The sequence below is a fragment of the Pteropus medius genome, unplaced genomic scaffold (genome assembly GCF_902729225.1).
Source record: "Pteropus medius unplaced genomic scaffold, Ma_sr-lr_union100, whole genome shotgun sequence".
Classification (NCBI taxonomy): Eukaryota; Metazoa; Chordata; class Mammalia; order Chiroptera; family Pteropodidae; genus Pteropus; species Pteropus medius.
In genome coordinates, this window is record NW_024355990.1 from 9,799,280 (window position 1) to 9,819,841 (window position 20,562).

Consider the following 20,562-nt stretch of genomic DNA (forward strand, 5'->3'; position numbering starts at 1 on the left):
CTCTCCCCTTCCACAGGCTGGTTTAGGTATCTGGCCTCTGAGGTCCTACAGCATCCTCACTTCCCACCATCAGAGCCCTTGTCACAGGAGGCTGTAATTGTCCCATCTATCACCTATTGCATCAGAATGTGGGCCTTTTGAGGCAAGGGCACAGCTAACTTACCTTGTATCTTCGGTATCTAGCATGGTGTATTGTAAAGCCTCACTAAATGTATATAATTTAAATGAGTATGTGCCATCTGCCTATCCCAAATCATTTTCCTGCATTTCTGAGGGTTGTGAGCTAGATTTCCAACCCTCTGGGACTGTGGGGACCTATGCAGTGACCAGAGAAGAGACTTTTGGCCCCATTTGTCAGAACCAGAGTCTTGAATCTTACTACACACTATGCTATCTTGGAAAGGCTAGATAATACCACATCATGGGTTATTAAGTGACTTGAACTAACTGGAGGAGTGTGTGCGGTCAGGATGATTAGGACATATCATCACATAATAGACATCAGTCAAGTAGCCTGTTCACAGCGGGGCAAGCAGGACGATAGAGTTTGCCTATGTGGAGAAACTAGAAACTTAAGCCATCATCAACAGCAGATACTTAGTATGTGCCCATCCCTATCAAGAAAGAGCGTCAGTGGGTTCAAATCCCAGCTCTGCTACCTCATGTGTCTACCATTAATATCCTGGCAAAACCACCTAACCTCTCTGAGCTTCATTTTCCTTGTCCGAAAAATGGAGCTAATTATGCCCACACCTCACTCGGTTGCTGAGTGGATTAAGTGTGGTAACATGTAAAGCACTTGACAAGGTGCCAGGCCCAAAACAGGTGCCAGATAATAATAGTATTTGCTGCTAGGCATTGGGGATTAAAAGCAGTTAATGATTTTCTTATGTAAAGATAAAGCTTTTTTTTTTAAGTTGCATATGTTAAGTTTTAAATGAACTGTACTGATGATTGCTTCAGGAATCTAGAATATGGAGCATGGCTGTCTAATAAAAATATAATGCAAGCCACATACATAATTAAAATTTTTCTAGTAGCCACATTAGAAAAGTAAAAAAAAAAAAAAAGTAAAATTGACTTTACAATATAGTTTATTAAACCCAACCTACCCAATATCATTTCAAGATGTAAACAATATAAAGATTAATAAAGAGATCTACTTTCTTGGTCTTGTACTGTCTTCAAAATCTAGTGTGAATTTTACAATTGCAGGAATCTTAATTCAGGTGCTAAGTTTTCATAGAAGATACCTAGTCTGTATTTAGATTTCATAAAATTAACAGTTGAAAAGGTAGATTCACAAAACCAAATCATTCCAAACATACTTAAGCATTTTGCAATAACTGAGTTGAGTGTGTCTTTAACTGTTAATGAATTAAAATTAAATAAAATACAAAATTAAGTTCCTCGATGCCATTAGCCACATTTCGAGTGCTCAGTAGCTCCTTGGAGCTAGTGGCTATTTCCTGGGCCAATCTATGGGAAGTGGAAAAAAGCCTTAAGTGATCGGTTGCCAGGAGAGGAGTGAGGAAGCACATCCAGGTAGGTGGGCACACACCTGGGGTGCGCCAAGGACAGCATGGGAGCTGGCGATCAGAACCAACCAGCCGCGGTTGAAGGGGCATGGTGGAGCCAGGTAGGGAAGGGTTCGGATCCCCAGGGATGATGTCAAATTTTATTCTATAGTTAAGCAGGAATCCCTGAAATATTTTTGAGCAGGGGATGGGCAACACGTGCACTGTTTTAGGACCATCCACCTGGCACTGGTGCCCAGGAGGGGAAGGGAGAGAGGAGTGACAGCACCCAGGAAGAGCGGCTTGGAGGTGGCTGCATTCATTCAAAGCCAGACTCTGCAGGACTTAGGAAGCAGCAAGGCTCTTTAGAGTGAGGGTGTGAAAAGGGGCAGAGTTGACAGGAGGGATAGAGCGTTACCTGATTGGGCAACTGGGTTGACACTGGAAGGTTTAAGGAACCAGCATGCCTCTGCCCATCAGGAAGTAACTCCCTTAGGATAGATGGCTGAAGCCAGGCACAGGAGACTATGTTTTTTAATGGATTTTCAAAAAAGCACATGTATAATTTACAGCATTCACTCCACCCTATGAATCACACGATAACCCTGGACTTTTCCCAGAGTCTCTGAGATTGTGAAAGCCACTCCTTAGTTCTAGGGAACTCCTGGAGGTGCTGGGTCCAGGCTAGAGCCAAATTAAGGACTTTTTGGAAGTCAGAGGAAAGGTCTTGGCTGCACCCCCTCCATCCCCTGGCTAGTGTTTTCGTACCCCTAATATCTTCCCTGGGGAAAGCATTATTTCTAATGTGAATTCAGGTTTTGCTGTGTTGTAAGGAAGATCGCTCTGCTGGACAGGAAGCTGCTCATCCCTACCCTCTGCCCTAAACCCTGTCCTTCTCCAGTAGCAAGCCTGCTAGGGCTGTTACCATACAGTTGTGGATTGACCTATGGACTGTGAAACAAGCCCAACATTGCATTGTCTGGACATGTGGGGAGTGCCTACACTACGTGCTGGGAAATACAAAGAAGAATAAGCTTACAAGAAGTCTACAGTGGGTGAGGCCAACTGGTCAACCAGCCATCCCTATGTTAAGTGCTTTGTGCCACGAAGAGAACATGGACAACTGCCCAGGGCTTGGAGAATCAGAGCATCTCAACTGGCCTGGGAGCTTGATATGGGTCCTCTCTGAAAGGAAGTGGGTGGTATTTGAAGTTGAATTTTAAGAAAAGTGAAGGGGAAGTGGGGGGATGAGGGCATTCTGGGCTGGGAAATAACATCCAGATGAAGACTAGAAGGCAAGAAATAATAATGAGATCATGGTGGTGGTCATTGTCTATGAATTCTTGCTAAATGCTAGGCACTGTCAAGGGCTTCTCATCTGTGAGCTGTCTCCCCATTTCCCAGATGGAGAAACTGAAGCTCTGAGCGGCGAGTGCACTTGTCAAGGTCACACTCAAGGGGTGGTACTCATTCAATTCCAAAAATGCCTGACTCATGCCACCTCTCTCAGCAGCACAGTACACTCCAGGGTTGCAAATTATTCAGTGTCATATTTGGAGGACATGGGGACCCCACACTGATCTACAAATGTTGGGTTTTAGTATTGTCTTCATGAGTGGACCAAAGTCACATCTTAGAGGCATCATAAGGTAGTCCCTGTTGCTGATTGGAATAACTGGAAGAGCCCAACATCTCCGATCAGGACACGAAGAGGATACTTAAGTGACTGCACTGGCCTTGCCCAGCCGGCAGTGAGCAGTGTCAGGGCAATGGTATGCAGAGTGGCCCTCGCCAGCAACGTGTCCCAGCAACTCTGAGCTCCCTGGCTGGATGGGTCTGGCAGGCGCTTCCTCCCAAGACTGGCTGGACATAGGACACGGGCTATTCCAGGTCAGGCGGGTGTATCTCGACCTGAGCCGAGGGTGCAGTTTGTCCACACGGCAGACATGACGGGCATGCTGCGTAAACACAGACTATCTCCCACCCCAGCGTTTCCTTTGGGGAAGCGCCCCTTCCAACTGGGAGGCTGGATTCCAACTTTCTTATCAACTGGAGCTTCCTAGTCTGATAAAAGGAAGCTATTAAAGTGCATTTCCTGGTATTGCCTTAACCTCTCTAGGGCAGGCTCGCACTGAAGCAAACGCCCCTTAGAGGAGAATATCATTCACCTTCAAAACCCCCCACACCCAACAAGCCTACGGGCATTTTGAAAATGTGTTTAGCCAAAGCCTTATGCCTTTAATGTTCACTTTCTACTCTAGCTAGTTTAGGTGTATTTTCTTGGCTTTGGGGGCTCTCCTTGAGCAGATCCAGGCTTCCTGTATCACCTTCTTTCTAGACTTTTTTTCCTTCACAATGTCAGTCTCCCTGCTTACTAGTCCTCAAATAAGTCCTACTCACCTCTTTAAAACTTTTCCTCACACTTCTCCTGCTTCCTTTCTGTCTTTCAGATTATAAAAGTTCTACCCTCCCCTTTCCAAGTACTACAGAAGTAAGGAATATGAAGAAAATGAAATGGTGAAAGACATCCCACAAGATCTATCTGAAAAAACCCCGAACATCGCAGGGGACTTTAACCTTCTTTTTTCTCCCCCTCATCTGAACTATGGTGCTCCTGATCTCTGCCACGCAATTGAGGACTTTCAGCAGCCAGCCTCCGGGATGGTCCCCCTGGGGGTCCTTGCTGGGGTCCCGCCCTTGCATAGCCCCACCCAAAATGAACAAAATGAACGGGGCTGACCTGTGTAACTCATCGATCATGGTGGCGGAGTTTCCCAATAAAAGACACGTGGCTCTCGCCTAGCTCTCCTGGATTACTCACCGGAGGAGAAGCTCGCGACATGTTGTGAAGACCCTCAAGCAGCCCCGTGCAGGAGTCCACGTGGGGAAGAGCTGAAGCCTCCTGCCAAGAGCCTGCATCGATTTGCCAGCCATGTGAGTGAACCGGCTAAGTAGCAGATCCCAGTCAAGCCCCAGGCATTGGCCTGTCTGCAATCTCTTGAGAAATCCTGAGCTAGAACCGAGCAGTTAGTTATAAGTTGTTACCAAATTCCTGACCCACAGCAACTACATGAGACAATAAATGTTTATCGTTGTATTAAGCTGTTAACTTTGGGGGTAATTTTATATATAGCAATAGATAACTAATTTAGAACTTAAAAAAATAAAAATGATAATAATAATTAATCATCATCATCATCATCATCATCATCAGAATAATAAGAAGAAGAATAGCAGTTAATATTCCTGAATACTTGATAAGTGCCAGGCATTGGTTAGCACTGTGTATATAATACCTCATTTGATAGAGTCAATAATAATAATAATAACAACACTAACAAAGTGCCAGGAACTGTTCTAAGTGCTGCACACATATCCCATTCGATCTTCGGAAGTGGCCCTGTGCAGTAGGTACTATGATTAGTGCACTTAAGGAAATCGAGCCAGGAAGATGTGGAGTAATGTATCTAGGGCACGCAGCTCGGAGACTGGAACCCAGCCCAGCTCTAACACCTGTGCCCTGACCCCTCTCCCCAGTACTGTGTGTGCTGTTCCGTGGGAGTCTTGGCTCCACTGATAAATGCTTGCAGGTCTACTGCATTCCTTAGCTCAGCACCTAACCATTCAAACAGCTGATTGTGGGCACTTATCACACGTACATATAATAAAGCTTTTCTAGGCATGAGCTGCATGGAGCGACCAAGACAACAGCACTGCCTGAAGAAAAGTATATTTTTTTAGATAGACCCAGGAAGAGTCTCGCTGGACTGGTTTGTCCACACAGCCTGCTAGAAATGCAAGGCCAGGATTGTGCCTCAGGATTTGACCTGTAACTACCCAGTTTCCTTGATCCTCCGGGCTTCTCTCCTGCCCAATCTGGGGTACTTAGCTCCCACCATGGATCCTGGGAACATTAAAAGTACATGCGGAATTTAAGGAATAAAAAGAACAAACTAATCAAAAACAGACTCACAAATATAGTGGACAATTTGGTGACAGAGAGAGAGGAGGAGGGTTTAGGGGGCTGGGAGAATGGGGTGAAGGCTTAAAGAAGTACAAATTAGTAGCTAATGGATGGTCACGGGGATGGGGAGCATGGCATAGGGGATGCAATTAGCATTAATACATTGGCTAGGTGGAGGGTCAGGGGAGGAAGGGAGCAATTGGGGAGATAATTTTACTAACTATATAGGTGTCAAACCAATGTATTGTATACTTGAAACTAATTAAAATTTAAAAAAAAAAAGCCTTTGGGGCAGAGGAGAAGTACCTTCCCTTTATCATCCAGACACTCAGAGGAACCTCTGGCATCTATTTCCCCAAAAGCACAATTACTCAGATTGCGCGTAAACATCATCTCACTTCAGCTCCTGCCTCCTGCTCTGGGAGTCCTGGCTGTGAGAGCCTGGGAGAGAAGAGGGTGTGGATTCGAAAACCTATGGAGTCCTCGTTTACGATGGTCGCTGGCAGGGGCTGCCGGAGGGAGCCTGACGGAGTGGGTGGCTGGCAAATCTCCGCTGAGTTAGGTTCTTTCGTGTCATTGAGCTCCAGCATTGACCCGAGGACTCAAGAATTGTTTTCTGTTTGTTTGTTTGTTTGTTCGTTTGTTTGACAGAACATTTGTTGAGCTCCTACTGGGAGCAGAGCCGCAGGCCGTAAAGATGAATATGAAGGGCGCCCTGCTTTGGAAGCGCTAACGGGGAGCAAGGAAGACTGGCAGAAGTGGAATACATTATTCAGACCACTTTAAAGGCCTGCACGGCGGAGGGGGAGGGCGCTTGCCAGGCTCCAGTTTTCAAACGGGAACATTGTGGTCACAGCCATTTAAATGTGATCCTGAGGACCTGCTCATCTTCTTGCAGCTGGAAGCAGGAAGCCAGGCTGGATGGAAAGAGCTGCTCTTACATGCTGTTCCAAGGGCTTCCTGGAAAGACAGAAGGAAGGACAAGAAAGCACAGGCTCTTGAGTTCCAGCCTGTGCCTGTCCCTGAGCGCTGAGTCGCCCTTGGGAAATTGGCAGCAAAACCCACCATCCCGAAACTTCGCTTGATTGTCTTGACTGTAGAATGGGGCCGAGTGTGTTCCAGGGTCTAGTCTGTGTGAACGTGTACACGAATTATGTTAGGGTCGGGGACACTCCTGGAAACCCCGAACCCTCCCTGGATGCCTGCTACCTTCACTGACCAGAATTCACTGATTCCATCCACAGCACAGGAAGCCTGCGGGGTACCAGGCCCCATGCTCGGAGCTGGGGATTCGAAGGTACGTGGGATGCGTCCTCGGTGTGCCTCAGGTTTACAGACTTACACACATCATGGACCTCTAGGGGCACTTTTAAAGCACAGTTTTAAACTGATGATTGCCAGGATGTCCTCGGCATTCTTACAGAGGCCCAGGGAGACTCCACATTCAACTGGCATTCCGGGACCCCAGCCTCACAGTGAGGAAGTGGTGGAGCCCTTCTCGGGGGCAGCCTCCCGAGCCGTATCCGGCTCCCACAAAACACCGACACATAAAATAGCAGAAATGCGTTGTCTCAGTTCCGGAGACTACGAGTCTCAGATGGAGGGGTGCGCAGGCCCACGCTCTGACAGCTCTTGGGAAGCATTCTTCCAGAATTCTCCAGGCAAGCTCTTCTGGCTTCTGGTGTCTGCCAGCACAGGTTGGCAGCCATCGGCTTGTAGACTCATGTGACCATCTTCTACCCGCGCATCTTCACATCATCTTCCCTCTGCCCAAATTTCCCCTTTTTATGACGACACCAGTCGTATTGGATTAGGGCCCACCCAACCTCATTTTAACCTGATTTCCTCTCTACAGACGCTCTTGCCAAATAAGGTCGCTTTCTGAAGTGCTAGGTGTCAGGAATTTTGGACATATCCTTTTGGGGACACAATTTAACCCATATCACTAGCCTCACCAGCCTATTCTTGGCAAGGCCCATATCCAAGGGAGAAGAGGGGGGAGAGAGGAGGGAAGAGAGAGAGAGAGAGAAACAGAATGGACCAAAGCCAAGAAGGAGATAGTAGGAAACAGACTCAAGGGCACACACAGCTGGAGGTGGTGGCCTTGAACGGGAGAAAGGACACCTACCCTCTGAAAGGAATGAATAAAGATGAGTTGTTGGAGGAGAGGTAGGAGTCAAGGCCACCGGCTGATTAGCTGAGCGGATGCCATGTTGCCTGGGCACAATGAGAGGGGTGGAGGTTTGATCAGGTCTTGAGAAGAGAGCCCATATGTGAAAGAGCTGCAGAGGGAGCTGACGTGTCCAAGGAGGGGATGTGTAGGTTGAGGACCTAAATTAGCCTTAACCTTGGGATTGTACTGCGGGGATTTTACACTTGGCTTTCCTACAAGTTTCTTATTCACTTGCATGTGGAATTGCCCCAATGCCTGTGGGATCTGAGGGTGAGTCTAGGGGCCGAGAGGGCCCAAAGAGGCTATGGAGAATTTATTTCACATGACTGGCCAGGAGTCCAGGCTGAGTTGGTGGGGGAGGGGTGTGTGTGAGCAACCAGAGAGGGCCTGATGACCAGAGGGGCTGGAGGGGTGGACTCTAGCAGTGATGGGCACCTTGATGAGGAAATGAGGAGGGGGGGGGAAGGGGAGCTGCTGAGTTTCAGGGCTCTTCTGGGAGGAGGAGGGCAGTTTGTTTAGGAAGGGAGCTTCTGGGGCATTGCAGATAAGATGGGGAGGGGGTGGGTGGTTAGGGAAGTGTGCAGTGCAGGGGCAGGGTGAGGGGTGTGAGGAAGCCGCCTGAACCCCTGGCTGTACCCCTGGGGATGCATACAGTGCAGGGGGGACATGTTGCCCGCCCCTGGGAGCAGTAAGTCTCACAAGCGGGCACAGAACCAGAACCAAAGAAGAGGAAGGAAGTGGAGCTCTGACTGGGGCCTAGGGAGATATTCTGGAAAGGGGCTTGGGCTGCAGTAACTGTCAGTCATGTGGAGGAGGGGGTTCAGAGGGCACGGCAAGAGCCCAGAGCAGGTTCAACTGTGCCCAGGAGAAAGCAAGTCGCCTGAATTGGCTAAAGAAGTGGGTGTTAGGAGTGGTGGCTGGAAAATTAGCTCAGATCAGGGCCAGCCTGGGAATGCCAGGGCGGGAATGCCAGGGCGAGGGCCATGGTCTTCATCTGCGAGTCACAGAAGATCTTTCAGGAGGATGCGGGCAGTCCTTAAGGAGGAGAAGTCCTCTGGGTTTGCATAAAAAAGAAATAGTTGGTGTCTGCAGAGCAGCCTTGGCATTGAACCTGGGAGGGCTGCCTACCAAAGAGATAGGGAAGGCCAAAGGGCAGAATTACTGTTTCCAAGACAAAGGTGTCACTAATGTCACTGGGGAAAGAGAGAGAGAGGAAGGGGGAGTGGAGGAGTGGGGAGAGAGCCGGTATTTAGATTCACATGGGAACAGAGAGAAGTAAGAGCAAGGGAGATGGAATTTGAAACTCTCTGTCTAAATAAAGAAAGCGAAACTCATGGATGTTAAAATCCTCCTAGGTGCTCATGTTTTCATTTCTTTTGCGTATCCTGGATCACTCATCTTCCTGTGCCTTTCAGACATTGTCACTATTCCCAGGAAAGCCAGAGGCAGAAAGCAGCAGGGGGGTGGGGGGGGGCAGGGGACTTTGGAAAGCCCCTAGACTTGGAGAGACACATTTGCTCCTGCTTTCCCATCTGCTCCTTGGGAAAGAAGGTGTCGGCTGGAAGCAGAAGGAGGGGCTGGGGGTCCAGGAAGGCAGAGCCTGAACCTGTTGCAGGAACACCAGGGATGCAAAAACCCTGGGGAGATCTTGGTGGCCAGTGTCCCTGAGGGGCATTGGGTGGTGTCCGTTTGGGCCGTCGCAGCCCAGGACAGAGTTTGGAGCGTGGACTCTTAAACCAGCCTGCCTGGGGTAATCCCAGCTCTGACACTTACTGTCCAAGTCTACATGTCCTCGGCTAGTTATTTAAAGCCTCTTTGACTCAGTTTCCCCATCTGTAAAATGGGGATCATAAGTGTAGCTTCTCCATGGGAAACGAATATATATACCAGATTTTATTTATCCATTCACCCACCAATGGACACTTGAGTTGCTTCCACCTTTGAGCTACTGTGAGTAATGCTTCTATGAACATGGGTGCACAAATCCAACCTTTTCCTTTTACAAGTGGAAAAATTATAATTAAGGAAGTGGACCAAGAAAAGTCATAATGGAAAAACCTAACGCGGTCTGGGGAGGAAGTCAGGGAAGATTTTTGCCTGAGGAAGTGATATTTCGGTTGGAACCCAAAGGTAAATGGTAAGTGAAGAAAAGTTTTGGCCACATGTGACAGCGCTGAGGCAGAAAGAGGCTTCGTCTGTTCCAGAAATGGAAAGGGGGCCAGTGTGGGGGGAGCAGGAGGGAGAGAGACAGGGAAACAGAGACAGAGAGACAGACAGGGACAGAAACATGGGATGGGCCCGAGGGCCTTGTAGGACTTAACTACAGATGGTCATTTTCCTAAGGACTGTGGTAGCCAACTGAAATCTTCTACGCAGAAAAATGAAATGTCCAAAAATGGAGTTAAAACAAAAAGATCACTTCAGTTGCAGTGGGAGGAATGAATTGGAAGTTGGAAGGGGGGGTGTGACAGAAATGAATGTGGTCCCTTTAGACACCATTGTAGTTGCCCAGGCAAGAGGTGCTGGTAACTTGTGTTTAGCTGGTGGCAGGGGAAATGACAGAAGAAGATGTAGTAAAGAAATATTAGGGAGACGGAGTCCATGGGAATTAATGATTGATTAGATATCAGGAGTAAGGGAGAAAGATGGATCTGGTCCACTCACAGGTTTGTGGTGCGAGCAAGTGGGTGGGTGTTGAGAGTCTTTGCTGAGATAGGAAACAGTGAAGGAGGCATAGTTGGAGCATAGGGAGTATTCACTCAGTTTTGGACATCAGAATTGAGAGTCCAAATGCCACATGAGGTCATGGTGATGCTGTGTAGCAAACATCGGACATGCGGCTCTCAGGAAAGAGGTCTGCGTGACGTGAGATATGGCTGGAAAGGCAGGCTGGACCATGTTTAAGATAATAATGCTAACCGACATTCACCGAATCATCCACGTGTGAGAGATGTTACCATGATCTTCATTTACAGATGGGGATGCTGAAACATGGATAGGCTATGAAATATACCGAGGCTCAAACAACTCACGAATGACAGCGCGGGAATGTAAACCCAGGCAGTCTGGCTACAGCATCTGCCCGTTGAACTATTCTGGGATCCTGGAGTGCTAGGAGAGTGGGTGTGCCTGGCTCCAACTTTTTCCTTTTACACGTGAAAAAAAAAAATCACCTAGAATAAATCACTTGCCCAAGGTCACCCCAGCTAGTTATAGAGGAGTTGGGACCAAAATCCAAGCCTGCTGACTCCCAGTACGTGCCTTCCCCCACCCCCCATGCATGCCATTTCAGCTCATTCTAACTTCTTTTCCCAGATAAGATATTATTAAATTTTAAAATTTTTACTTTTCTCTATTTCTAAAATTTCTAAAACAGTGACTATATGTGTATATATTTATAGTCGAAAAGAGACTTGTAAAAGTAAAGATGTCAATATTATTAAGCAGAGCCCATCTGACTCCCGTTTAAGAGGCGTATACTGTGGTGTCTGTCTCATGGGGTGTAGAAGATGGAACAGTATTGTTATGTTCAGCTTTGATAATTTCTAGCAGGTGTTTCTGGGAAATTTCTGCTCTGGGTTCATAGCAGAAACTCTACTCCTTAAGATGAAAGGGAAACATTTCTTATAGAGTGACATACTGCGGGCAACTAGGGAGTCTTACTTAGGTCAGATGATTCTCCGTGAAATCCTTGAAGTTGTGACATCCATCTACATTCCTACCCACTTCCTCCTGCCCTCACTTGTTCATGATCCACTTTACCTGGAAACTGTAGAGGTGCAGGGAGGAGGGAGGAACTCTGAGCTTGCTTAAATGAGACACCCTTTACTTCCAAACCGAGCTGGTCAATGTACATAGAGCACTCTAATCAATTATCTTGTAAGGAGAGCTAGATGTTTATCAAACTCAAATATATTTTCATCACACCTTTCTTTCTCTAGTGGGTATCTTGAACTAACATAAAATAAACCAGGTTCAAAAAGTCATTTGGACAAATACAATTGTTTATCTTGAAGTCTGTTGAGATTGCCCATTTTTTCTTTTCTTGTCCATTTCATCAAGCCATCTCACAGAATATGATTTATTTAGTGTATTCATACCCCAAGTTGTTTCAAAAAGGAGTTGTTTTAGCTTACCAAGTGAAAATACCCCAGACAATAAAACCAATGGTATATGAACTCAAGTAGGAAAATGGAGGAGATAAAAAAAATTAGAAATCAAATGTTCATTTCAGTTGTTCCAAGGATGCCGAATGCCAGATTTGAAGTGTTCTGCTGGTCGAGATGAAAAAAGAATCAGGGAAAAGGACGTATTGTGAGTTTTTTTAGGGAAGACTAAGTGTTTCTTGATACTAAACTTTGAAAGAATTTCTCTCATGGTACATGGTAGAGAAATAGAATGGACAGTACCTTGATAACAGTTTTGGGTCAAATCAGAATTTTTTCACAAAGAGGTTCACATGACTCATTCCTATAATGACTTTTGATAATAGTTAGAAATCCTAACATTGCAGTTTAGCCCAGAGATGCTGATTCAGTGGGGAAATTTGATCAATTCTTGATCAAAGCACGCTGGATTAAGCTGACTCAGACTGGCAAGGACTTTTGAATGCAAGCGCTATTTCTTAATGTATTAGCTATTCTTTCATTTTATGTCTTTGTTTGAAAATGTAAACATTATATCATCAATGTTGTCATCCAAATCATTATGATTGTTAACAGGATGCAATCTGGAGTGAATCCTTTGACATGCCAGTACTGATGGTTAAGGAAAAATTGGGGATATGGTCATTCGGAAATGAATCCACTTGTTAGTTCTCATTTATTTATTTATCTATGTATTTATACCATATCTCTTTTTACAGTTGAGTCAATGAAGCATACAGGAAATGCGTAATATAAAGTGGTAAAGTGTAAATAAAAAATCAGGACCAAGAAAACAAATTAAATATGGTGTCAAGACCAGGATGGGTACAGGATGAGGTTGGACAGAATGAAGACATGATGGCAATCAAGTTCCACTGTGGCTACAAACTGGCTGCAGGTTTGCTTTGGGCTTCCCAGAGGGGAGGGGCGAAGTTCACGTGACTTGCTGGAACCTCACTATACCATGTTTCTAATATTCCCTAATCTGTACCCATTACTTCCTGGGAAAACTAACTAAAGATGATACAATTTGCTCTCGGTGACCCAACGATAGCCCCCAGTGGCCTTCGCTTCCGTTTATAAGAGCTCCTGGGGCATCTCTGCCTGGCTCTGTGCTGCTGTTCCATGCTCATTTCTACCTGAGGCTTCCACGGCCTGTTCAGAGTTTGTCTCCCTCATTACTTTAGCTTGCCTATGTATTTGCCTCATCATGGGCCTGACTCCACCTTCGGGCTTCTTTTCAGATTTGGCCACCTCTCCTAGCTTGCTCAAGTGGCTATTTCCAAGAATGATAATCTGGTTGGCTTAGTCCATCATTTTATATCTGGCCATGTTACGGGTTATCAGCCAGTCTATGGACTTGGAGCCTGGGTCAGGTACTCCAGTATCCCTGGTCCAGTTGGCCAGGGGTCAAGTCACATGGTCCAAAATATGAGTCAGAGGCTGGAGTGGGGATGCGGAGGGTTCTGTGGGTGAAACTATCGTCCTTGCAACAGGTTTAAGTGTGCCAAGCAATCAAAGACTTCATCTATTCATCTGGGGGAGGTACTGAGCATGGGCATAGCAAACCAGCTGCCTTCTTTGCCTCTGTTGCATTGGTTTATAAAATAAAGACCTCTGTCTTTCTGAAAATCTTTTCCTCTGAGTTGCTCGAGTCATTCTCTCTTTGGAAGTATGTTAGTGGTTTTGATAAGCCCTGCAGTAAACAATCCCCTTAAAGTGTATTAGGCCTATGGATTTCCAAATGCATTTTATTGTAACCCCTCCCCACTTAAAAAAAATGTTATATCGATTTGTAGTCTGTGGAACAAATCTTTCTAGACTTTTGCTACTCGGACTGAGGTCAGCATGGGCACCACCTAGGAGTGTGTTGGAACTGCAGACTCTCAGCCTCACCGGGACCTACTGAATAAAATCTGCATTCTAACAAGTCTTCCAGGGGACTAGTGTGTGCATTAAAGTTTGAGAAGCGTGGCTTTCAGAGCAAACTTTGGGAAGTGCCGAACGACTCTGACCAGTGATCGAGGCCCTGGGAGATGCTGTAACTTGCCTGAAGTCCTCCAATGGGTCAGTAACAGACCTGGGATCAGACTCGGGTGTGCTGAGTCCTACTCATATTCTTTTCCCACCACCCCATGATGTCTCCCTCATCTACGAACTGAGGAGTCTTGATTAGATCATTGTTAGAGGAGTAAGTCGATATGCGATCAGAGCGATCGTGATTTATCATCCCAATGTAGTCACTGTTGAGAGTTTAAGAGAAACTGTGGTTTGCCTGACATTCACCATGTGTCAGTCACAGTTCTAAGTGCTTTTACATGCATTAGCTTAGTAATCTCAAAACCAAAAACCTTCCCCTCCCCCCCCCGCCGCCACGCCGTTTAGGCCTTCAAAACAAAACACACACGAAGAGGGCGCATTTTCCTCATTGATCAGATGGTAAAAAATGAGGGCCATAGAGTTTCTATAACTCCCTTGAGATTCTACAGCTAGTGGCAAATCCTGCTTTCAGGGGCAGCGCACCTGGCAGGTGAGCAGCATTCTTCACCGCCAGCCACACTCCCCTGCCAATTGCCCCGGTTATTCATTCCGTCCTCACAGCACCTCACAGACAGGTGTCATGTCCCACTCACTCCTTGCTTTTCTCTTGTTAGATGAGGAAATTGATGCTTAGTGACACTAGTCAGGGATCCAAAGCCCATAGCAGACTGCTTTCAGTTCCCCAGGCTTTAGTGGTGCGAGCCGAGGCTCGCTCTCTGCGACAGATCGCCCACTCGTGGGTCCCTGACACGCGGGTCTCACCTGAAGTTCGGCTGGGTCCCGGCGGATCCAGACGCCCCCTGGCGGCAGGTGGGCGCAAGCGGAGCACGGGTCTCTGGCTGGGCGCCGATTCCAGCAGCTTTCCCAGGGGCGCGAGCCAGGAGAGAAGAAAGGGCGCTGCAAGCAGCCGCCGACCCCGCCCCGCACCCTCGGGTCCCTCCGCTTCACCTTGGACGCCAGGGCGTGTGCGGGCACGCTGATTCTTTCACTTGGGGGCTTTCCTTTTTCTCTTCCGTTTGGATGGCATTTCTCCAGCAGGTAAGCGTGATCGGGGCACCTGGGCCCTGGGAAGTGCTCTGGGAAGTGTCCCAGGAGATGCTGGGAGGCTCAGAGCATGTGGGCAGGAGCGGAGGGCATCTCTTGTGGTCTTAAACGACTGGTATGTGTTATAATAACAACAGTCTCTGTTTAGGTTTCCAAGCTGCCTGTGGGTCCTGAGCAATCAGCACTGCTTGGGCAGAATATTGGAGGAGCTTCCTCCCCTCTCGGGGGGACTGTTCCACTCTGTTTCTCCCAGAGGCTCCAGTAGTCCAGAACTCCCGTGGCCCGCGGAAGGCACCGTGTTACCCTCCTGTCTTTCCCCGGCTCATTTCCGCAAACCCCCGCGTCACTTCCCAGCATCAGTTAGTCCTACCAACACCATGAGATAGGTTCGATTATTATCCCCATTTTACAGATGAGGAAACTGAGGCTAGTGAGGACCAACAGTGGAAGGTTGAGATGCAGTGAAACTGGCCTCACCACCATGGTAGAAATATAAAGTATGGTGCGCAGTGGGCAGGCGTAGGAGCAGAGAGCCTCGAAGCTGAGACTGAAGGTTGCTGGGGCTTATGCTGGGCGGAGGAAGGGCCGAGCGAGGACCCCCGCAGCAGGGGCAGGTGTGTGTGAGTCTGGTGTGTTTGAAGCAAGTTGTTCGCTGTTGCTGAGCCTATTATACAAGGGGCGTTTGAGGCTGGACAGGCAGGCAAGGGCGGATGGGAAAGTTCTCCTACGCCTTTCAAAGGTGGTTCGATTTTTCCCAGAAGAAGCTGTTCAGGAATTTGGAGCAAGTGAGTGACGTGGTCATATTCAAGTTCAAAAGACTACTCTGATGTGAGCAAGAGGGCTGGATGAGGTGTCTTCTTTTCCCTGAGCTAAGAGACTTCACTCGGGATCCTCCTGTGTCTACTACATTCCAGCTGCCTAGGAAAGGACAGGTCAGGGAGAAAGGTGCCGGTCAGGGACCCTCCATTCTCCTCGGGCTCCTCTTGTGCCTCTATCTCAGGTCCAGTGCGACCCCAGGTAGACGGGCCCACCAGCTACACTGCCACTGATATCTGTCGTGAGGCCTGGTGACTGGCATCCTATGGGGAGGGGGCGGGAGAGGGCGGGGTCCTGGTCTTATTTAGGTTGTGTGAAAGGTGGAGCATCCACAGTCCAGGAGAGTTGCCTGGAGGAGTTAGCTGATGATACACAGTGGACTGAGAGCATGACAAGGCATCCTGTTGTGGCCTCTGGCACCCATGGGGCACTGTTCCAGTTCCCACCTGTCATCTCCTATGTCCTGACAGTCCTTAACCACCTGGGGGTGAGGCGGAAAAAAGGTTCTTGCAGCCCTCTAAAATGCCTTCCTCTTCACCTTAGGGAAGGGACGAGGCTTGGGGAAGGACTACAAGGAGCAGGGAACTTAACGAGGCTTGGGTGGATTAGAATTGTTTGTATCATTTATATATCCTTTTACGTAACAAACATTTATTGAGTACCTACTGTGTTAGACATTGTGAGATGCTGGAGAACAGACATTTGTGACACAGTCCCTGTCCTCGAGTGGCTTCTAGTCTGGTACTGGGAGACAGCCACATACACCAATCCAATGGCACATCACAGGTGCCAAGACGCACCTGGAGGGTAGGGGAAGTGCCTGAGTGCAGGCGTTCACTATATCCTGGGTGGACTATCACAAAAGGATTCTGGAAGATTCGGTGGTTGTTTAGCTGGGTCTTGAAGGATGAGAGGATGTTCTTGAGGCAGAAGAGGTGCCGGAAGAGGTCCAGGACACAGAAGAGGAGGGACGTGTACTTAGCTGTGGATCTATTGCATGCCACTTGCTGAGAATGATGGCCAATAGGCAATTCTGTTTCTGGAGGGAGGTTCTGGAAGACTTGAGAATGGTTCTCAATGGTTATTGGGAATGCAACAAAAACGAGGACTTTTTTTTTGTGTGTGTGTGGTGTGTTGGGGGGGTGACAGTGTAGAGAAGGGCCAGGGGGTCTTCACTGTGTCTGATGAAAGGATGCACACAGAACCCAAAGATGGAGAGGGAGGTGGAGAAAGGCCACAGCAGCACCCTTTCTGGAGAGCTTTAAAATCCAGGTAGATTTTCCATTATTGGTCAGCAGGGTTTCTGTTTAAGACAAGGAGATGGACCAGATCACCTCTCTGAGACCCTAGGAGTTAGTCATATTGTTTGCCCTTTAGATTTATTATAAATTTTTTTTAGGGAATTGAGTGAATTTACATGGGAAAAGATAAGAGGAAAATTATTCTGTACCATAATGGGAAGACTCCTATTTCGTCCGTTTGGGTGGCTCTAACAAAATACCAGAGACTGGGGGGCTTATTAACAAGAGAAATTTATTTCTCACAGTTCCAGAGGCTGGAAGTCTGAGATCAGAGAGTGAGCATGGTTAGGTGCTGGTGAGGGCTTTCTTCCCAGTCACAGACTTCTGGTTGTGTCCTCATGTGGTAGAAGGGACAAGGGAGCTCTCTGGACACTAACCTATTCACAAGGGCTCCCCGCCACCTCTGCCATGAACTAAGCATATCCCAAAGGCCCCACTCCTGATACCGTCACCTTACGGGTTAGGTTTCAGCATGTGAATTTCGAGGTGACATGAACATTCAGTCCGTAACAGCTCCCTAAGAATATACACGGCACATGCCTGTTCCCATCTTCCCAGCAAATCCTTTCTTTGTACACAGTGAGACCTCCCCGTTGGGAAGAAATCTGTCTCTCTTCATTGTGATTTTAAAAGTAATTTTTATTGGTCCTCTTTGAAGGTTAGTTTAAAATTCTTCATAGATGCATATACATGTATATATATGCATATATGTACATATACACAAATATATGTATATATTTAACACAAAGGGAAAGGAATGAACCTGCTGATATTTTTATCGGAGAAGTTTCAGTTTCAAACTGGCAAAGCAGGTAAAACCTCTCCATCCACCGTTCAGCTCCAGACTGAGAAGATGGTTGTTTCACCCAGTGAAGTACAGTATTTTCAGTGCGAGTTACTTATAACCTGAAAAGTTATGAGTGAGAGGAAGAGGAAGTTTTAAGGCCCATATTAGAAACTAGCATAACGGGGTGTGTGTGTGTGTGTGCGTGTGTGTGTGTGCGCGCGCGCGCACGTGCACGCACATGCATGCATACTACATGCGGGGAAGAAGGGAGAGCTGGCTGCTGCAGGAAGGAGCAACTCCCTCAGCCCTGGCTCCTTGGTCCCCTGGCCATGTCCAGAGAAGCTGGCCACCTCCAAGCACCCCCAACCCTGCTGAGGGCATCTCTTTGTTTCCCTTGCTGCCGGCTCCTTGTCCCAGTGGCCTGAGACAATGCCAGGCCTTGACACTGCAGAAGGTCAAAAACTGCAGCTCTGAATGGAGCTGAAACGAATAGTTTCTGTTCCAGAACAATTCTGTGAGCTAAGAAAACATCTGTGCAGATGAAGCCTGCGGTTCCTCTTGCACAAGGAGCCCTGGGCGCCACCTGTCGCAGTCAGTCTTGCTCACTGGCTGAGCTGCTGGCGCCCTGCCCCAGAGCGACCTCGACCTTGCCGGTGATCACGGTGATTTAGATGGTGGTTCAGTTGCAAATGCTGGTTTAGCAGCACATTGAAAGCGGAAATCCCAGCCCTCAGCATGGACTTAAGGCATTGTTCACACTCCTTCCCTTGGGGGGAAGCGGGGATCCTTCCAGTTTCAGGAGCAAGGCTGGCTGGGTGGGAAGTGGCAGCAAGAATTTTAACAAGTCAGGGTCCCCTGCATGATTCTTCTTCTCCAGTGTGGCCACATCATGGGCTCCCTTCAAAGTCTGCTTCCTCCAGGAAGTGATCCTTGACCATCCCAATGATCTCTGCTCCCTTTGAGCCCCTGTGCAGTTTGGACTGTATCACCTACGTGGGCACAATTTATCCCTGTGCCGTTTGTTAATTCTGTGTATATACTTGGCTGTTCCAGCTCCTGGAAGGCAGAGATTATGTCATTTGTAGCAATCAAAGAATTGGATCCATAAGAAACATTTAGTTAAGTCTCTCCATCTTTAGAATCTGTTGTCTAGCTGAGTTTTTTTTTTTTTTGTTTTTTTGTATTGGCTGATCCCTAATGAGCATATTGTGACAATTACTTCTAACCCTGCCAATCCTACCCCGGCTGTCACTGTTCCAGTATTGCCTTAGAGATTACATAACTGCTTCGCATTCAATATTTTTATTTAATGTTCACAACCACCTCTTTATTTTTATTTATTATTATTATTATTTATGCCTACAGCACCTGGTCTTCCTAGGTGGTCTCCCATCCAAGTACTAACCAGGCCTGATCCTGCTTAGCTTCCAAGATCAGACATCGGGCTTGTTCAGGGTGGCATGGCCACAGACCGTAGACCATGGCTCCACTGGAGTGTGAACCCAGGACCTTCTGCGTGTAAAGCAGACGTGCTAACTGCTACACTATGGAACCACTTCCCCACCTTTTTTAATAGATGGAGCAGATGTTACATTTTTTCCCCAGTGGATGAAAATACTAAAGTTCAGAGAGGTCAAATGACTGGCCCAGGGTCACACAGCTGATTCAGAAAGCTTCGCTGAATCTGAGAAAACCAGTGGTCCCGTTCAGACCACAGGTCCATTCATGCATTATTTAAAAGGACTTCGTGAACATACAATGTTACACAGAATTAAGATGAATTGCAGGAAAATGGCTACTGCAAGATCGAGACAGTTGAATTAAGAGAGACCCTTCCATTTGGATGGCTCTGGACTTGTTGGCGAGAGTCAAGGTGCTAGCTGCATTTGAGGGGTGCTCCAGGAGCAGGTGTAGCAGGCTGGAAGAAGGGGTTATGAGGAGGGTGAGAAGGACTAAGTTAACAGGCAAGGAGAGACCTTCGATGACACGGTACTCGTTGGCACGTGCGTGCTATTTCTCAGCTCCATCCCTCTGGTTATGCTGTACCCTCATCCTGGACACCCTTCCTCACTCACTATATTTCTGGTTGTCTCCTAGACATTTCTGCGTGTGTGTTCGAGCAGCGTGGCACAAACTGAAGGCTTTCTCTTCCAACATAGGCTGCTGCTTTTGTGTTTCCTATTTTGGAGACTGATACCACTCTTTGCGTGGCGGGGGCGTAGGGTAGGGGAGCCCTGGAAACCTTCGAGTCATGTCCTCTTGCCCTCACCAAATCATATCCGGTTGCTAAGGACAAGAATCCACGTGTACAGTTCTGCTCTCCATTCTCTCTCCTCTTCACTGCTTCTGCCCGGACGGTGTCTATCACCAGCTCACTGGGTTCCCATCTTATAAAACGAGGCAAACGATGATGCTTCTCTCTAACGCTTCCAGTTGTCTATTGTTAGGGGCTGAATTGTGTCTCCCAGATTCATGTATTGAAGCCCTAACCCCAGTACCCTCAGAATGTGACTGTATTAGGTGATTGCCGTAGTCTGTTTGAGCTGCCCTAACAGAATATCCCGGATTGAAATACATTTTCTCACAGTTCTGGGAGCTGGGAAGTCCAAGATCAAGGTGCCTGCAAGGTATGTTTCATTCTGACGCTTTTCTCCTTGGCTCGTAGGCCGCTGCTATCTTGCTGTGATCTCGCATGACCTCTGTATTCCCTAGGGCGGGGTGGGGGAGGGCAGCAGGCTCACTCGCGTCTGTTCTTATAAGCACTAATCCTATCAG

General features: G+C 47.6%; 1 pseudogene; it reads right to left on the reverse strand.

Annotated features, from left to right (window-relative positions):
* Positions 1 to 19,143: 19,143 nt before the first annotated feature.
* On the reverse strand, positions 19,144 to 19,259 carry LOC120600468 (uncharacterized; annotated as a pseudogene).
* Positions 19,260 to 20,562: the final 1,303 nt, after the last annotated feature.